Raw genomic sequence first — 16,413 nt, 5'->3', positions numbered from 1 at the left:
TGGTGATGGTGATGGTGATGGTGGTTTTGGTGGTGGTGGTGGTAGTGTTGGTGGTGTTGGTGGTGTTGGTGGTGATGGAGGTGATGGTGGTGTTGGTGGTGATGGAGGTGATGGTGGTGTTGGTGCTGATGGAGGTGATGGTGATGGTGGTGTTGGTGGTGTTGGTGATGGTGGGTATTGGTGGTGGTGTTGGTGCTGTTGGTGATGCTGGTGTTGGTGGGTATTGGTGGTTGTGATGGTGATGGTGGGTATTGGTGGTGGTGGGTATTGGTGGTGTTGATGGTGATGGTGGGTATTGGTGGTGTTTTTGATGGTGGTGGGTATTGGTGCTGTTGATGGTGATGGTGGGTATTGGTGGTGTTGATGGTGATGGTGCCGGTTTTGGTCTAGAATGAGGGGACACAGTTTCAGAATCAAGGACAGGCCATTCAGATTGAGATGCGGAGGAATTTCTTTGCTCAGAAGTTTGTAAATCTTTGGAATTCTCTGTCCCAGAGGGCGGTGGGGGACATCCAGTTGCTGAATACGTTTAAGACTGAGATCAATAGATTTCAACATATTAAAAACATCAAGGGATACACAGATAATATGGCAATACACGGATAGTATGGCAAAGAGGTGTTGAAATAGAGAATCAGTCATGATCGCATTGGATAGCAGGGTGGGCTCAAAGGGCTGAATGGCCTACATCTGTTCCTATTTCTTATGTTTTTAATGTAGCATAACATAACAGCATAAGTATCATATGTCACAACAAATATATATCACCTAATCATAAAATCCTTACAGCGTGGAAGCAGGCCATTCAACCCATTAAATCCACACTGACCCTCCAAAAAGGACCCCACCTAAACCCACCCCATCCCTGAATTTCCCATGGCTAACCCATCTAGCCTGTACATCCCTGGATACTATGGGCAATTTAGCATGGCCAATCCACCTAACCCACACATCTTTGGACTGTGCGACGAAACCGGAGCACCTGGAAGAAACATATGCAGACGCGGGGAGAATGTGCAAATTCCACACAGACAGTCGCCCGAGGCTGGAATTCAACCTGGGTCCCTGGCATTGTGAAGAGCAGTGCTAACCACTAAGCTACCATCCTAACTAGAACTTAGAAATACTAAATTTGATTTCCCCATCCAAATAGTTGATATATATTGAGATTGAGAATAGTTGGGGTCCAAACACTGATCTCTGTGGTACCTCACTAGACACCACCTTCCATGAAAAAAAAATGTAATCCTACCCTCCATTCCATGTCTGTGAACTAATTGTTAAAAAAAGTCAACATCTTGCACCCTAGCCTCTTCTGTCAGACTTTAACAAAAACCTTCTGAACATTCATCATATCCACCTCATATCCATCATATTGCCTGGCAGTGAACAACACTGAGCTCTATTCATCAGCTGTGACTGAAACTGTGCCAAGCTCATTGCCATCCAGCAGTTAGTATTCATCTCATCCAGTTAACCTTTTTCTTTTCAATAACACGCTGCAAAGCACTTGTGGTGTGGCAAGGTGATCTTTCCTATCCCTACCTAACTAATTCACTAACAAGTGGAAAGTCCTGTGGAGACTGAAGCCAGTAAGCTTACTTAGTTGAAAGCCATATGTACATTGGAGGCTGACAGTATGATATCTCAAACAAAGCATGAAAACAGTCAGCAGGCTGGGTAGCATGTAAGGAAAGAGACCAGAGATTTACAAAGTTGGTGTTTAGCCATTTCAGATGTTAACCTGTACTCTCATTTTCACAGAGGGGGAATGTTTTTGTTGAGACCATTTACCTTCAAGACTTTCAATTACCTTCAAAATCTTCAAGACCCAGAATCGGTTTCTCTAGTTGCTTCACAAAGGGAATCAGCTAGCTCAGTTGGCTGGATGGCTAGCTAGCAGCATGGATTGACGTTGCTAGGCAAGGGTTCCATTCCCACACTGGCTGAGGTTATATATCTTCTGAGGCATGGTGACCCCCAGGTTAAACCACTACCTGATGTGTATCTGAGAGAATGAGACTACAATGACGTTATCTTCCTTGTCTTTCAGTACCCTTTGGTACTGAATTTCTTATGCCTCCTGATCTATCATGGGTCTCCTTCTCAAATCCTTTCAATTCTCCTTGTTGCCTCTTTCTACCACACTACTCCCTATACCCATCTCTAATACCACTGCCTCAGTCTCTGGCTTTGCAGTTCCTTCTCAGACCCTGTAGCTTCTTCCAGCCCAGGTCGTCCAGCTGAAAGAGAAATATCTCCCTCCTTTCCCTTGTGTGGTGCGTTGAGTATTCTACTCATTTCTATTCTTTAGAGGGAACTGACTAAATATGGCTCTACAGAGACCCAGAATGGATTTGATGGGTCAATCTCCTTCTGTACCAAAATGGCTCTAAGAGAAGGATGGTGGATCCTTCCTGCCTGTTGACAAGATACCTATACCTTGCTTGAGTTTCCTCACTCCACATAAAATTGGGCTCCCCCAAATACAAGAGGAGTCAGTGCACCCTTTGCTCATATAATCCCTACACTGTGGAAGCATGCCATTTGGCCCATCGAGACCACACCGACCCTCCAAAGAGCAGCCTGTAACCCACATTTCCCATGGCTAATCCACCTAACCTATTCAGCCCTGGACACTATGGGCAATTTAGCATGGCCAATCCACCCAACCTGCACATATTTGGACTGCATGGGGAGAATGTGCCAACTCTACACAGATAGCTACCCGAGGGTGGAATCAAACCCGGGTCCCTGGCGCTCTGAGGTGGCAGGGCTAACCACTGAGCTATTGTGCCATTGTTCAGGAATGCCAGGTCCACAAGTGGTGTTAACGAGGGGACATTTCTAGCTGAAACCAGATAGATATATTGTCTGGACAAAAATAAAATTACTTGGTTGAATGCAAATAAAGGTAAAGTCACCACAGGTCTGTTCTATCCTTAGAGAGAGACAACTAGTCATGGTTTAACTTGAGGGTCACCATTCCTCAGGAGAGTGGAGAGGTTGAAAAGGAGAGTCCTTCATGGTAACTTCAGCCATTGTGGGAATTGAACCAATGCTGTTGGTGTTATGGCTATAGCATAACTGAGACATCAAGCCAACTGCGCTCACTGATCTAGCCGCAGAAACAGTGTGGGGTAATGATGCTTGACCAGCTGTCCAGCTCACTGTTTCACGCCCACCTCCCCACCAACTAATTCTTTACCAGGTAGATGGTGGTTGGACTGGAAATCTACCCATAAATTCAATGAATAATTACTCTAATCAGTAATACTACAATGACAATTGTCATAAAAACCCATCTGAATCATTAGTGTCCTGAAGGGAAGGAAATCTGCTGTCCTTATCCAGTCTGGCCTACATGTGACTCTAGATGTACAGCAGTGCATTTGATTCTTAGCTGCCCTCTGAAATGGCCATGCAAACCTCTCAGTTAAGGGCAATTAAGGATGGGCATCAGACAATATTCCCTCTCATTTCTTTTCGGTGCCAAGACCTCCAGGATCTGGGCACAACAGTGATTTCCGAAATGGAAAGTCAATGCGTTGGCACACTGATTGGCACGAGTCACAGTGAAGGGAACACCAGCAACAAATTCTAGGCTTGCTGGCAGCATCCAAATTCCACGAAAGATTAAAACAGGTCTCCTTTTCAATTTCAGTGTTTAGTTGAAGATGCAGACGTGACACAGTGACTTGTAACTGGGAGGTTTGACAGTACCTGAGAATATCGAGCATGTACCCAGGCTGACCTGAGGTCTGGGACCCAATGTTGTTGGGCATTGCCATACAGGTATCATTCCTAGCATCTGGTATGGTGCCCAATAAACTTCTTGGCCAGCACAGCTCTCTGTCAGTGCTGCAAGTAAAGCGCCATTCTTAGGTTCACCTTCTGCATTTCCCAGAATTTCAGAATTTCTACAGTGCAACAGGAGGGCAATTGTCCCGTCCCATCATGCCTGTGCAAAATGTCTGACAGAGCAATGCAGACTACGTCACCACCACTTCTGCACACCTTTCCCGAGGACCCCTACAGAATGGAAGCAGGTCATTCAACCCCATCAAGTCCAAATCAACACTCTGAAGAGCCTCCCACCCAAACCCACCCCTGTAAGCCTGCATTTCCCTTGGCAAACACACCTAGCCTACATAGCCCTGGACGCTTAGGGGCAATTTTAACATGGCCAATCCACCTAACCTGCACATCATTTGACCGTGAGAGGAAATCTGAGCACCCAGAGGGGACCAGCACAGACCCAGAGAATGTGAAAACTCACACACAAGGGTGGAATTGAACCTGGGTCCCTGGTGCTTTGAGGCACAGTGCTAACCACTGCGCCATCATACTGCCCTGCTTCCTTCTCAGATAACAATCCAAATGCCACTTGAAATGAATCTCCTTTTCAGGAAATACCGTTTCAGGGCCACCTGTTCAGTCTAATGTACGGCAATAACCAATATAAACAAAACTTTATCAGGGATTTGAGGGGAGTGGTGTATGGGGGATGGGTAGGTAGGTAGGAGCAGTAGAAAAGACAGAGTGAAACAAAATCTCAATGTCTCCATTGGCACATAGTACCAAAAAGTGCAGAAAATAACTCTTTATTGGAATTATTAGCTCCAAATTGAAAGAGTTTATGTTAAATATTAGTAAATTTCATTTTAATTTTGCTGAAAATTGCAGCATATTGTTTTTACTTACAGAATACCAGGCTGCATTATCGACCTGTAAAGTTGTATTCCGTATATCATTAACAATGATTAAGGGAAATTTAGCTTTGCTCATGAGGTGATTGGTACAATTGGTCAGACTGAATGACAATAGATATCTGGTTATGCTGCAACACTGAGGAGCCATAATTACATCTGTATCACTTGTTTATTACGTATGATTAATCAGATACAATCAACATCCTTCAGCTTGACTCACTTTCCATTTCCAGTCAAGCCAAGGCAAAGTGCTCAACTCAACAAGAAAATGTCTTAAAAGGAATAATTCTTCAGCAAGAAGCAATAACAGCTTTGATTGAACCTCCACCACACTCTCAGACAATGGATTCCAGCTCCTAACCACTTATACAGTCATAGAGCTGTACTGTATGGATATACACCCTTTGGTCCAACTTATCCATACCGACCAGATATCATAAATAAATCTAGTCCCATTTGCCAGCATTTAGCCCATATCCCTCTAAACCCTTCCTATTCATATACCCATCCAGATGCCTTTTAAATATTGTAGTTGTACCAGCCTCCACCACTTCCTCTGGCAGCTCATTCCATTTACATACCACCCTCTGCCTGAAAATGTTGCCCCTTGGGTCCCTTTTAAATCTTTCCCCTCTCACCTTAAACCAAGTCCTTTAGTTTTAGACTCCCTTACCCAGGGAAAAGACCTTGGCTATATACCCTATCCATGTCTCTCGTGATTTTATAAACCTCTATAAGGTCACCCCCCAGCCTCCAACACTCTAGGGAAAATAGCCCCAGCCTATTCAGCTTCTCCCTGTAGCTCAAACCCTCCAATCCTGGCAACATCCTTGTAAATCTTTTCTGAACCCTTTCAAGTTTCACAACGTCTTTCCTAGTTGGCGAGAGTTGAACGCAGTTTGTCAGATAATGTAAAGAAACAGCAAAGATAAATTGTTAAATCAGTTGTTTCAGTAATTGTGCTTCAGAGATAAATGCTAGACAAGAGACTTGCTGCGTGAAACCCCTTCTCCTTGGTGTCACTGCTGCTTCTTCAGCCAATTCCCTTAAATCTGTGCCCTCTCATTCTTAATCCTTCCACCAATAGGAACAGTTTCTCCCTATCAATTCTGTCCCAGCCCCTCTTGATTTTGAACACCTTGATCAAATCTCTCCTTCTCTGAGTAAAACATTCCCAACTTCTGAAATCTGTCTATGAAAATAAACGTCCTTGTCCCTGGAACCATGCTTGCAAATTATTTCTGCACCCTTAATCAAGAATAAATAGCCTCTCCGTACCAACCCCAGTAAATCATTTCGTCATTTCAACTACAATTAGATCTTCTCACTGGATGTATTTTATACACAGGCTACTTGTTAGGGCTTTTGTGATGCAGTATGCTACTGTTGAGCTACACGATTTCAAGTTCAAGTCCCAGCTTGCTCTAGAAGTGAACAGGAAAATGTCTACAGGATATTCCTGGCCTTCCATAGTTTTGGGGAATCATGGATTTCTGTGGGGTGGAAATGTGTTATGTAAGACTCCCTATCCCGTGTATACTCTCTGATGCTGCACAGCTCAATACTGGGTAAATTAATAAATATAATCACATTTTGTCCATTTAATCTCTGAATAAAACAACATCTCCTGCAGCTGCCAACACATGTCCCTCAAATGCCTGCCCAGAGTTCAAAGCTCATAAGGTTGGTGCCTTCATTAACTGAGGCATAGACCGTCATTGATACATTCAGGGGAATTTCTGCCAGCTCTGCCCAAAAAGCAGAGGGAAGAAGGACGTCATATCGAATTTGTCACAGCAAGGCATTGTGCCATGTCCAGTTACACCCAAGTGATCAACCGAGGTGACAGACAATGGCTCCTCCCAACCAAATCCTCTGAAGATAAACAGAAGTGCTATTTGGAGCTTTTCCATGAGTCTCCCTGGGCTGGTATCATGGAAAGTGAATCTACAGGGTGTCTCTCTAATTAGGCATGTCTCCATGGCAACTTCCCTTTCTCATTATTCAGTACTGGGATACATTCATTGCTGCCTAGGCCAACATTAATAACACATACTTAGCTGCTCTGAGAAACTGTTTCAGGGGCAAGGATAAAACGGAAGAGTTGCATTTATGTGGCACCTTTCATGACTTCCTGATGGAAAGCCTGAAAAGTTAACTCCACCTCGATCCACAGAGGCTGTGTGACTTGCTGAGGATTTCCAGCATTTGTGCTTTTTATTAGTCCAGTTTGTACACAGCAAGCTCGAACAAAGAGCAAGGTAATAATGACTGGATAGTCTGTGTCTGAAGTGACAGCCAAGGGATGAACATTGGCCAGGACATTGAAGATAGCTCCCCTAACCTATTTTGAAACACTTGATAACATCCATCTATAACTGCACAGTTTAACATCTCTTCTGTACCTCCTGGAGGGGCAGCATTCCCTCAGTACTGCATTCGAGTCTCAGCCTCAATATCTGCTCAAGTACTGCAGTGAGACCACACTGGCATTTTTTCCCAGGGTTGAAGTTTCAATTACAAGGGGGCACAGGTCCAAGGTCAGAGGGGGAAAGTTTAAGGGAGATGTGCAAGGGAAGTTTTTCACGCAGAGAGAGCCTGGAATGCACTACCAGAAGAGGTGGTGGAAGCGGGCACATTGAAGACATTTAAGAGACACCTAGATGGGTACATGAAAAGGAGGGAATAGAGGGATACTGATAGAAAAATGGCAGGTTTGTTTTTTAGATTAATTAGGGCATGATGGTTGGCACAGGCTTGAAGGGCCGAAGGGCCTGTTCCTGTGCTGTACTTTTACATTTGTTCATTTGTTCATTGTTTTGATGGTAGCAGTGACAGTGTCAAGACTGAACCCATTGGAACTCAAGGAAACGGATCTTATCTTTTTCTTTAACTTGCCAATGGGATGTGTGCGAGGCTGGCTGCACCAGCATTTACTGCCCCATCCCTAACTGCCCCTTGAGAAGGTGGGGGTGAGCTGCCTTCTTGAACTGCTGCAGTCCATGTGCCGGAGGTAGACCCACAATGCCCTTAGGGAGGGAATTCCAGGATTTTGACCCAGTGACAGCGAAGGAATGGTGATATATTTCCAAGTCAGGATGGTGAATGTCTTGAAGGGGAACTTGCAGGGGGTGGTGATCCCATGCTGCTGACTTTGTAGAGGGTACAGATGCTGTTTTGGAAGGTACAGACCCGATAGAGGTGAGACTTTAGTGAGATGATATATACACTATCTCCGTGTCAGTCACCATTTCAAATATCCACTTCCTAACCCACTGTCCCGTGTCTGTAACCACCCGCTGTCCCCATCGCTATCCCCATCGCTGTAACTTCCCACTATCCCCATCGCTGTAACCTCCGCCGTCCCCATCGCTGTAATGTCCCACCATCTCCATCGCTGTAACCTCCCACTATCCCCATTGCTGTAACCTCCCGCTATCCCCATCTAATAGAACCCTGTCTAATCTCACAACATCTTTCCTATAGCAGGGAGACCAGAACTGAACGCAGTATTCTAAAAGTAGCCTAACCAATGTCCTGTACAGCTGCAACATGACTTCCCAACTCCTGTACTCAATGCGCTGATCAATAAAGGCAAGTGTACCAAACACCTTCTTCACTATCCTGTCTACCTGTGACTCCACTTTCAAGAAACTTAAAAGCATTGCCTGGTGTCATACTAATTAATACGGATCTGGCTTGATTCCAAGTTTTGCGTTGTTCACCCACCTCAGTTTGGATGTCACCTTTGCCTCAGTGACACTAGGTTCAGACAGGAAAGATCCCAGACATCTCCCAGTGACTGTCCACAGAAACCTGTCTGGTGTGAGACAGTCAGGGGCATTGGAGGACTACTGGCTCTGGCAAAAAGTAAAGGCCTTGTCTGTACTTCGGGCCCAATTTTAACCCAGGAACTGCTGCAAAAAAATCAAGGCCACTTCCTGACAACTGAGGTGAACGAGAGGAGGGTCGGGTCGTGGTGCTGAGTGGCTTGCCAAAGGTGCTAGGTGTGCAGGAGGCCAGGGTAAGACCAAACTGCTAAAGAGACCTAGACAGTGAATCACACCTTCAGGTAAAATATAAAACAATACTCATGGACCTCAAGCTGCCAATTTCCCTCGGGAGTTGCTATGGTAAGTGGTGGCTAACATTGTATTTGATTCTGAATAACATCAACAGGCACCTTCGTATCAGTGAGGCTCCATGTTCTGCTTTCAACGACTGGGCCCTGGTGGTGGGAAAGAACTTTCTTTATTCTTTCCCAAGGGTGTGAATGTGTCCAGCCAGGTCACTGCTCATGACTAATTGCCCTTGAACTGAATGGCATGTTAGGCCCTTGCAGAGGGCAGTTCGGAAACAACCTGCTGGAATCTGGCGTCACATGTAGGCCGCATGAGGTAAAGATGGCAGATTTCTTTACCTAAATAAAAGCAAAGTTACTGTGGATGCTGGAAATCTGAAATAAAAACAGAAAATGCTGGAGAAACTAAGCAGGTCTGGCAAAGAAATCGTATTGGACTTTGAAATGTTAACTCTGTTTTTCTCTCTCCACAGAAGCTGCTCAAATCTGCTGAGAGGCACAGTGGCTCAGTGGTTAGCACTGCTGCCTCACAGCGCCAGGGAGACAGATTTGATCCCACCCTCGGGTGACTGTCTGTGTGGAGTTTGCACATTCTCCCCTTGACTGTGTGGGTTTTCTCCGGGTGCTCCAGTTTCCTCCCACAGTGCAAAGAAGTGCAGATTAGGTGGGTTAGCCATGCTTGATGGGTCCAGGGATGTGCAGGTTTAGGTGGGTTAGCCATGGGAAGTGCAGGGTTACACGGATGGGGTGGATCTGGGAGGGATGCCCTTTAGAGGGTCAGTTTGAGCTCAATGGCCTGCTTCCACACTGTAGGGATTCTATGATATCTTTCCATTAGTATTAGGGGAGGTGATGGCCTAGTGGTATTATGGCTAGACTGTTAATCCAGAGACCCAGACAACATTCTGGGGACCTGGATTAGAATCCCGCCACGGCAGATAGTGGGATTTGAATTCAATAAAATATCTGGAATTAAGAGTCTAATGATGACCATGAATCCATCGTCGATTGTCAGGGAAAAGCCATCTGGTTCACTAATGCCCTTTAGGGAAGGAAATCTGCCACCCTTACCTGGTCTGGCCTACATGTGACTCCAGACCCACAGCAATGGGGTTGGCTCTGAAATGCCCTCTGGGCAATTAGGGACAGGCAATAAATGCTGCCTAGGCAGTGAGGCCCCTCATGAATAAAAGAATAAAGGAACTAGCTGTACCAGTCTACACTCCAAAGCAGCACTGAAGGAGGAACTACAATCTTTTAGGTGATGCCTTAAACAGAGGCTCTGCACCGCTCCCCTGAAGAAGAGTCATCCCGCACTTGAAACATTAATTCTGTTTCTCTCTCCACAGATGCTGCCAGACGCTCTGAGTTTCTACTGCACCTTTCTGTTTTTATCTCAGATTCCCAACATCATCAGCATTTTATTTTTACTCTTCTCCCCAGCTGTGTGTAAAGTCCCGTTGGCATTATTTCAAAGAAGAATAGGAGAGTTTCCCACAAGTTCCCACTCAACAATTATCTATCCCTCAACAGCACAAAAACAAACAAATTACCTAGTGACTCATCAAATTGCTTGATCGTGTCGTTACTTGCTGTAATGTACTGTGGACTTCCTGAAGTTGAGGATGATTTCATATCCTTCAACGACAAACGTAGATAAGATAGTCAAGAAGGCAGATGGCCTGCTTGTCTTTATTACTCTGCTGGAGTATAGAAATTGGCAAATCATGTTGCAGCTGTATCGAGTATTAGTTAGACCACATTTGGAATGTTGTGTACATGTTTCTGGTATCCACACTACCAGAAGGATGTGGAGTCTTTGGAGAGGTTACAGTAAAGGTTCCCTGGTTTGGAGGGAGAGATTGGACAAATTCGATTTGTTTCAATATGAATGTCGGAGGCTGAGGGGGCAACCTGATAGAAGTTAGCAAAATTATGAGGGGCACGGATAGAATGGACAGACGGAGTCTTTATCCCAGGGTAGGAATTTCAATTACTTAGGCACATAGCTTTAAGTTAAAAGGGGAAAAGTTTAAAGAAAACATTAGAGGCAAGTTTTATTACAAGAGGGTGACAAGTGCCAAGAATGTACTCTCAGCAGAGGCCATAAAAGCAGATATAATAACATTTTAGAGGCATCTTGACAAATATAGGAATTGGCAGGGAATAAAGAGATACATGGACCATGGAGAGGCAAAAGGCTTTCAGTTTAGAAAGGCATCATAGGTCAAAGCAGACCTGGTGGGCCAAAGGGCCTGTTCTTGTGCTGCATTGTTCTTTTGGTCTTTGAGATATGATGGCATAAGTTGAAGGAAGTCACCTCCCAGGACCTCATTACCGTAGAGGTGAACTCTAAAGACACACAGAGCCCAGTGTATCATAAGGTCGGAGTACAGGGTGTTTTATCAAGCGGATTCCCTGTTGTTTCAAAAATCAATTTCCTTTAAAGGACAACACTTAAGAGAACATAACACTTAGGCCTTTAGAAAACAGAAGATTAAAGCAAGTTTGGATAGAGGTGAGGGGTTGGACAAGATAGATAAGAAAACCGTTTAATTGTTGGAAGAATTGAGAACCAGAGGACAATGAGTTAAGGCAATTGGCTCCTTGACATTAAATGATTGAATCTCCCACTATCAATATCCTGGGAGTTATCCTGGACCATAAACAGAACTGGACCCGCCACGTAAACACAGTGGTTACAATGGCAGACCAGAGCCTAGGAATACTGCAGCGAGTAACTCATCTCCTTACTCCCAAAACCTGTCTGCCATCTACAAGGCACGAGTCAGGAGTGTGATGGAATATGCCCACTTGCCTGGATGGGTGCAGCTCTAATCATGCCATCCAGGTCAAACCAGCATAGTTGACTGGCACCACATCCACAAATATTCACTCAATAGCAGCAGAGTGTTCCATCTACAAGATGCTCTGCAGAAATTCACCAAAGATCCTCAGACAGCACCTTCCAAACCCATAACCACTTCCATCTAGAAGGATAAAGGCAGCAGACAAATGGGAACACCACCACCTGCAAGATCCCCCCCCGCCAAGACATTCACCATCCTGACTTGGAAACATATCACTGTTCCTTCAGTGTCACTGGGTCGAAATCCTGGAATTCCCTCCCTAAGGGCATTGTGGGCCTATCTACAGCAAATGAACTGCAGTGGTTCAAGAATGGAGCTCACCATCACCTTCTCAAGGGGCAACTAGGGACGGGCAATAAATGTTGGCCCAGCCAGCAACACCCTCATCAAGGGTACAAAATGAGATGCAAAAACAACATGAGGCAAAGCCTTGAGGTGGTGGTGGTAGCAGTAAAGTCTTTAGTCTAGTAATCCAGCTCTTAGCTAAAGCTCTGTGAACGTGGTTTCAAATCTGATCATAGCAGATGGTGAAACCTAACCTAATAGTAGCTGTGTAACAACTATTAATTACTGTTAGAACTCCTAAAATAAAATAAAGAACCGTAGATGCTAGAAACCTGAAACAAAAATTGAAATTGCTGGCGAAACTCAGCAGGTCAGTGTGAAGAAAGCAGAGTTAATGTTTCGGGTCGTGACTCTTCTTCATGAGTTCTGATGAAAGGTTACCGGGTTCAAAACATTAAGTCTGTTTCTCTCTCCATTAATGCTGCCAGACTTGCTGAATTTCTCCAGTAATTTATATTGTTGCTAAAAGAAACCATTATGTTCTCTAATGTCTTTGGGAGAAGGAAATCTTCCCTCATTCATGTGACTCCAGACCCACAGCAATGTGGTCAACTCTGAACTGCCTTCTGGGTAAACAGGGGATGGGTAATAAAACCTTGCCTAGCCAGTGACACCCGCATCCCGTGAATTAATAAAAAAAAAGTGTTCTTAAACAGTGAGTAGTGAGGATCTGGTGTGGTGAAAGCAAATTCTATCAAGGCCTTCAAAAGAGAATTAGATAATTATCCTGAAGGAGAAAATAAAGTTACAGGCCTGGAGGTAAAGGACAGGTCAGTCGGACATTTCTTTTTAATTCATTCACAGGATGAGAGCATTCCTAGCCAGGCCAGCATTTATTGCCCATCCCTAATTGCCCAGAGGGCAGTTAAGAGTCCAGCACATTGCTGTGGGCCTGGAGTCACGTGTAGGCCAGACGAGGTAAGGATGGCAGTTTCCTTCCGTAAAGGTCATTAGTGAACCGGATGGGCTTTTCTGACAATTTCGTGGAGATCGTTAGACTCTTAATTCCAGATTTTTTGTTGAATTCAAATTCCACCATCTGCCATAGCTGGATGTCGAACCCAGGTCCCTTGGGTCTCTGGATTAACAGTCCAGCGAAAATACTATGAGTCCACCACCACCCCCGACATTGCAGAGACAGGATGGACAGAATAGACTCCTTTTGTAACTGTTCTATGATTTGATGATCTGGATCCCTGATATATAATATTGTGCCTCAATATCAGGATGGCTGATAGGCTGTAATATAATTTTCAGTTCTCATGTAAGGTCGTTACCAAAGATCTGTGATTTTACAACGAAATAGGCTTTATCAATAAAATGTGCTGGTGAAAGTGTAACAGGAAACATGTAAAACATTTGAGGAAGTAGTCTCTATGTTATTGTCTGAAATCACTATGTCTGACAAGAGCTTTCTTCGGTTAAAAAAGATCATTGATTGACAAGAAATCCTACTGGCCTTAAACCCATTCCAGTAAGGACAATGTAGATCATATAACACAGAAAAGCCATTCTGCCCATCTAGCCTGCACCAACAAAACAACTCTAAATCTATACCACTCCCAGTTCCCAGCTGAATTTAGCCCTTGGTTGCTCACCAAAACTCTCCTGTGAATTGTTCACTGCTTCTATAGCTAAATTTAGGCTTTTGGCAATCATCTTTTTGCTTGAAGTTTCAGTTCCTCATGGTTTTCGGTTTATTGCTTTCTCGCTGGGTAATTCTGCTACATTCAAGAAGATCACGTTACCTCCTGGCAACTTTATCGGCCTCTGCCCCCACTGATAAGACAATGTCCCTGCAATGACCTCATGCTGGCCCATGCTGGCGATCATCGTAGCTGCATGTGGGGCTGGGTGTGAGCATAAATGAGAGGTGGGATGTTCCTGCATGGTGTCGAGGGAGAAATCATTGCTGACTTGTGCATGGCTCCCACTGCAGCTTGAGTATTTCTTGGTCACTTCATAACAGCGTTTATTAAGTCACCACCGGAACAAACTGATGCAACCTTCACAAGCTTCCCCTTTCGCATAGGAAAATGCTTTGTGGGTAGTTTCAGACCAGTAATATTCTGACTCTGCTTCTTAAAATCCATGTTTGCACTGCCTATTCATTTTATTGGAACAGGATAGGCCATTCAGCTCCTCAAGCCTGTTCCACCATTCAAGATGCAGGCTCTTGATTGGCCAGGGGATCAAATACAGGGAGAAGGCAGAAGAACGGCATTGAGAAATAGATGATCTTATGGTGGAGCAGACTTAATAGGCCTAATGGCCTAATTCTGCTCCTATATCTTATGATCAATGAGGTCATGTTTGATCTGTAGCATAATTCCATACACCTGCCTTTGGCCCATATCCTTTAATAGCTTTACTTAACAAAAATTTATCTGTCTTGAATTTAAAATTAACAACCGATCTTGCATCCACTGCCATTTGCGAAAGAGAGTTCAAAAACTCTACCACTCTTGTGTTTAGATTTGCTTCCTAACATCCCTCCTGAAGAGTCTGACCTTCATTCACAGACTATGTCCCTAGTTCTAGAATCTCCAACCAGTGGAAATAGTTTATCTTTATCTACCCTGTCTTTTCCTGTTAATACCTTCAAACCTTTGATCTGATCAACCCTTAACTTTCTAAATTCTAGAGATAAAGGTCTAACACATATAATCTCTCCTCATTGTTTAACTCCCAATGTCTGTCGTTCTTGTAAACCTAGATTGTACTCCATTCAAGGTCAATGTTTATGGAATAGATTTCAGCTTATGTCAGAATTAGGAGAGGTGATAGCATAATGGTCTAGTCCTGGGACTTACAAGTACCTGATGAGCACCTGAAATGTCATTGCAAGTGAGGCCAAATACTGGGATGTGGGATTAGTGTAGATAAGTTGGCACATACTTGACAGGCCAAAGGGTCTTTTCTGTGCTGTAAGTATAATAGTCTGGACCCCTAAACTAATGTTCTAGGGGTATGAGTATGGATTCCACCATGGCAGATGTTGAAATTAGAATTCTATAAAAATGTAGAATGAAAGATTAGTCTAAAGGTGACCCTATAACCATTGTTGATTGTTGTAAAATCCTGTTGAGCTCACTAATGCCATTTAGGGGAGGAATCTGTCAACCCTACCCAGTCTGGCCTACATGTGACTCCAGACTCTCAAGCAATGTGGCTGCCTCTTAACTGACCTCTGGGCAATTAGGAATGGACAATAAATTCTGGTCCGGCCACATGCCAAGATTAATTTAAAAAATACAGAACTTCAGTGACATTGTGAACAGTTCTCTGTTTGTTGTTAAAGCTACCTCAGTAAAAGTTATCAGGCCAGTTTTCCAATGGTAAGAGGCCTTTCCGGGGGAGGCTCTGAACTAAATGCAATTACTCGGCTTTGACAAACCAGCACCAAATCCAAATTCCTTATCTGACATCAGTTCAAGTTTTGCTCACTGCCACCTTATCAGGAATAAATGCCAGCTGCACCTGCTTCCCAAGAATTCTACGCCACAGAACTACAGAATTGAAGAAGGCCATTCAGTCCATTGTGTTTACTGGGGCTCTCCAAATAAGCATTTCACTTGGTGTCAGGGGTCTACGCCTGAAACATCAGCCTTCCTGCTCCTCTGATGCTGCTTGGCCTGCTGTGTTCATCCAGCTCTACACCTTGTTATCTCACTTGGTGTCATTCTCCCTGTAACTCCACACACTCTTCCTTTCTAGATATCAGTCTAATTCTGCTTTGTATATCTTGCTTGAAACTGTGCTGACCACACTTTCGGGCAGTGCATTCCAGAACCTAACCACTCGCTGCGTGAAAATGGTATTTCTCATATCAGGCTTTTTTATTTGTTAAAAGTTCCTCAGTCCTGCAAGACAGCTTACAAAGAAACCACTCCCATTATTTTCACATCAGTCAATGTGACCGTGTTGGTCATTGAGAGGAAATCTCTCAATATTTATCACAGCGGGGTGAGATCCACTGTTTCTATTTAATTAGTTTCTCAGTCACACACTGAGCTCCTGCTCACACTTTCTCTTACACCAAGGGTCAATTAGATCAGGAACTTCTTCACAACCCCACACAATTATTACAGTCAATGCTTCACATTGATTGCAGAGCACAGATTCAGAAAGGTCCCGCGTGACTCCGGCAATAAAATTTTCATCGTGCAAAAATGTTTAACGTAAATTGAAACACATCCTTTACACACTCTCATCCTATCTCCCAGTCACACTCTTCCTCTCTCTGTCATGCTCCCCTCTCTCCCAGTCACACTCACCCCTCTGTCACACTCACCCCTCTGTCAACTCCCCTCTCTCTCAGTCACACACACCCCTCTGTCAACTCCCCTCTCTCCCAGTCACACTCACTCCTCTGTCAACTCCCCTCTCTCCCAGTCACACTCAC

General features: G+C 44.3%; 1 protein-coding gene across 4 annotated transcripts in view; it reads right to left on the bottom strand.

Annotated features, from left to right (window-relative positions):
- LOC109924826 (receptor-type tyrosine-protein phosphatase H-like) overlaps window positions 1-16,413 on the bottom strand; it is an 86,520-nt gene that overhangs the window by 55,467 nt on the left and 14,640 nt on the right. The window contains exon 2 of one of the 4 annotated variants that reach the window (XM_048617691.1): window positions 10,347-10,496. The exons of 2 other annotated variants lie outside the window; for them this stretch is intronic. The gene's annotated coding sequence lies outside the window, so the exon portion shown is untranslated. Of the gene's footprint in view, window positions 1-1,813; window positions 2,406-10,346; window positions 10,497-16,413 lie in introns of those variants that run through there. One more of the 4 variants, XM_048617686.1, reaches the window with a different exon arrangement.

Source organism: Rhincodon typus, chromosome 37 (genome assembly GCF_021869965.1).
Source record: "Rhincodon typus isolate 14 chromosome 37, sRhiTyp1.1, whole genome shotgun sequence".
Classification (NCBI taxonomy): Eukaryota; Metazoa; Chordata; class Chondrichthyes; order Orectolobiformes; family Rhincodontidae; genus Rhincodon; species Rhincodon typus.
This window is presented reverse-complemented; position numbering and strand designations above follow the sequence as displayed.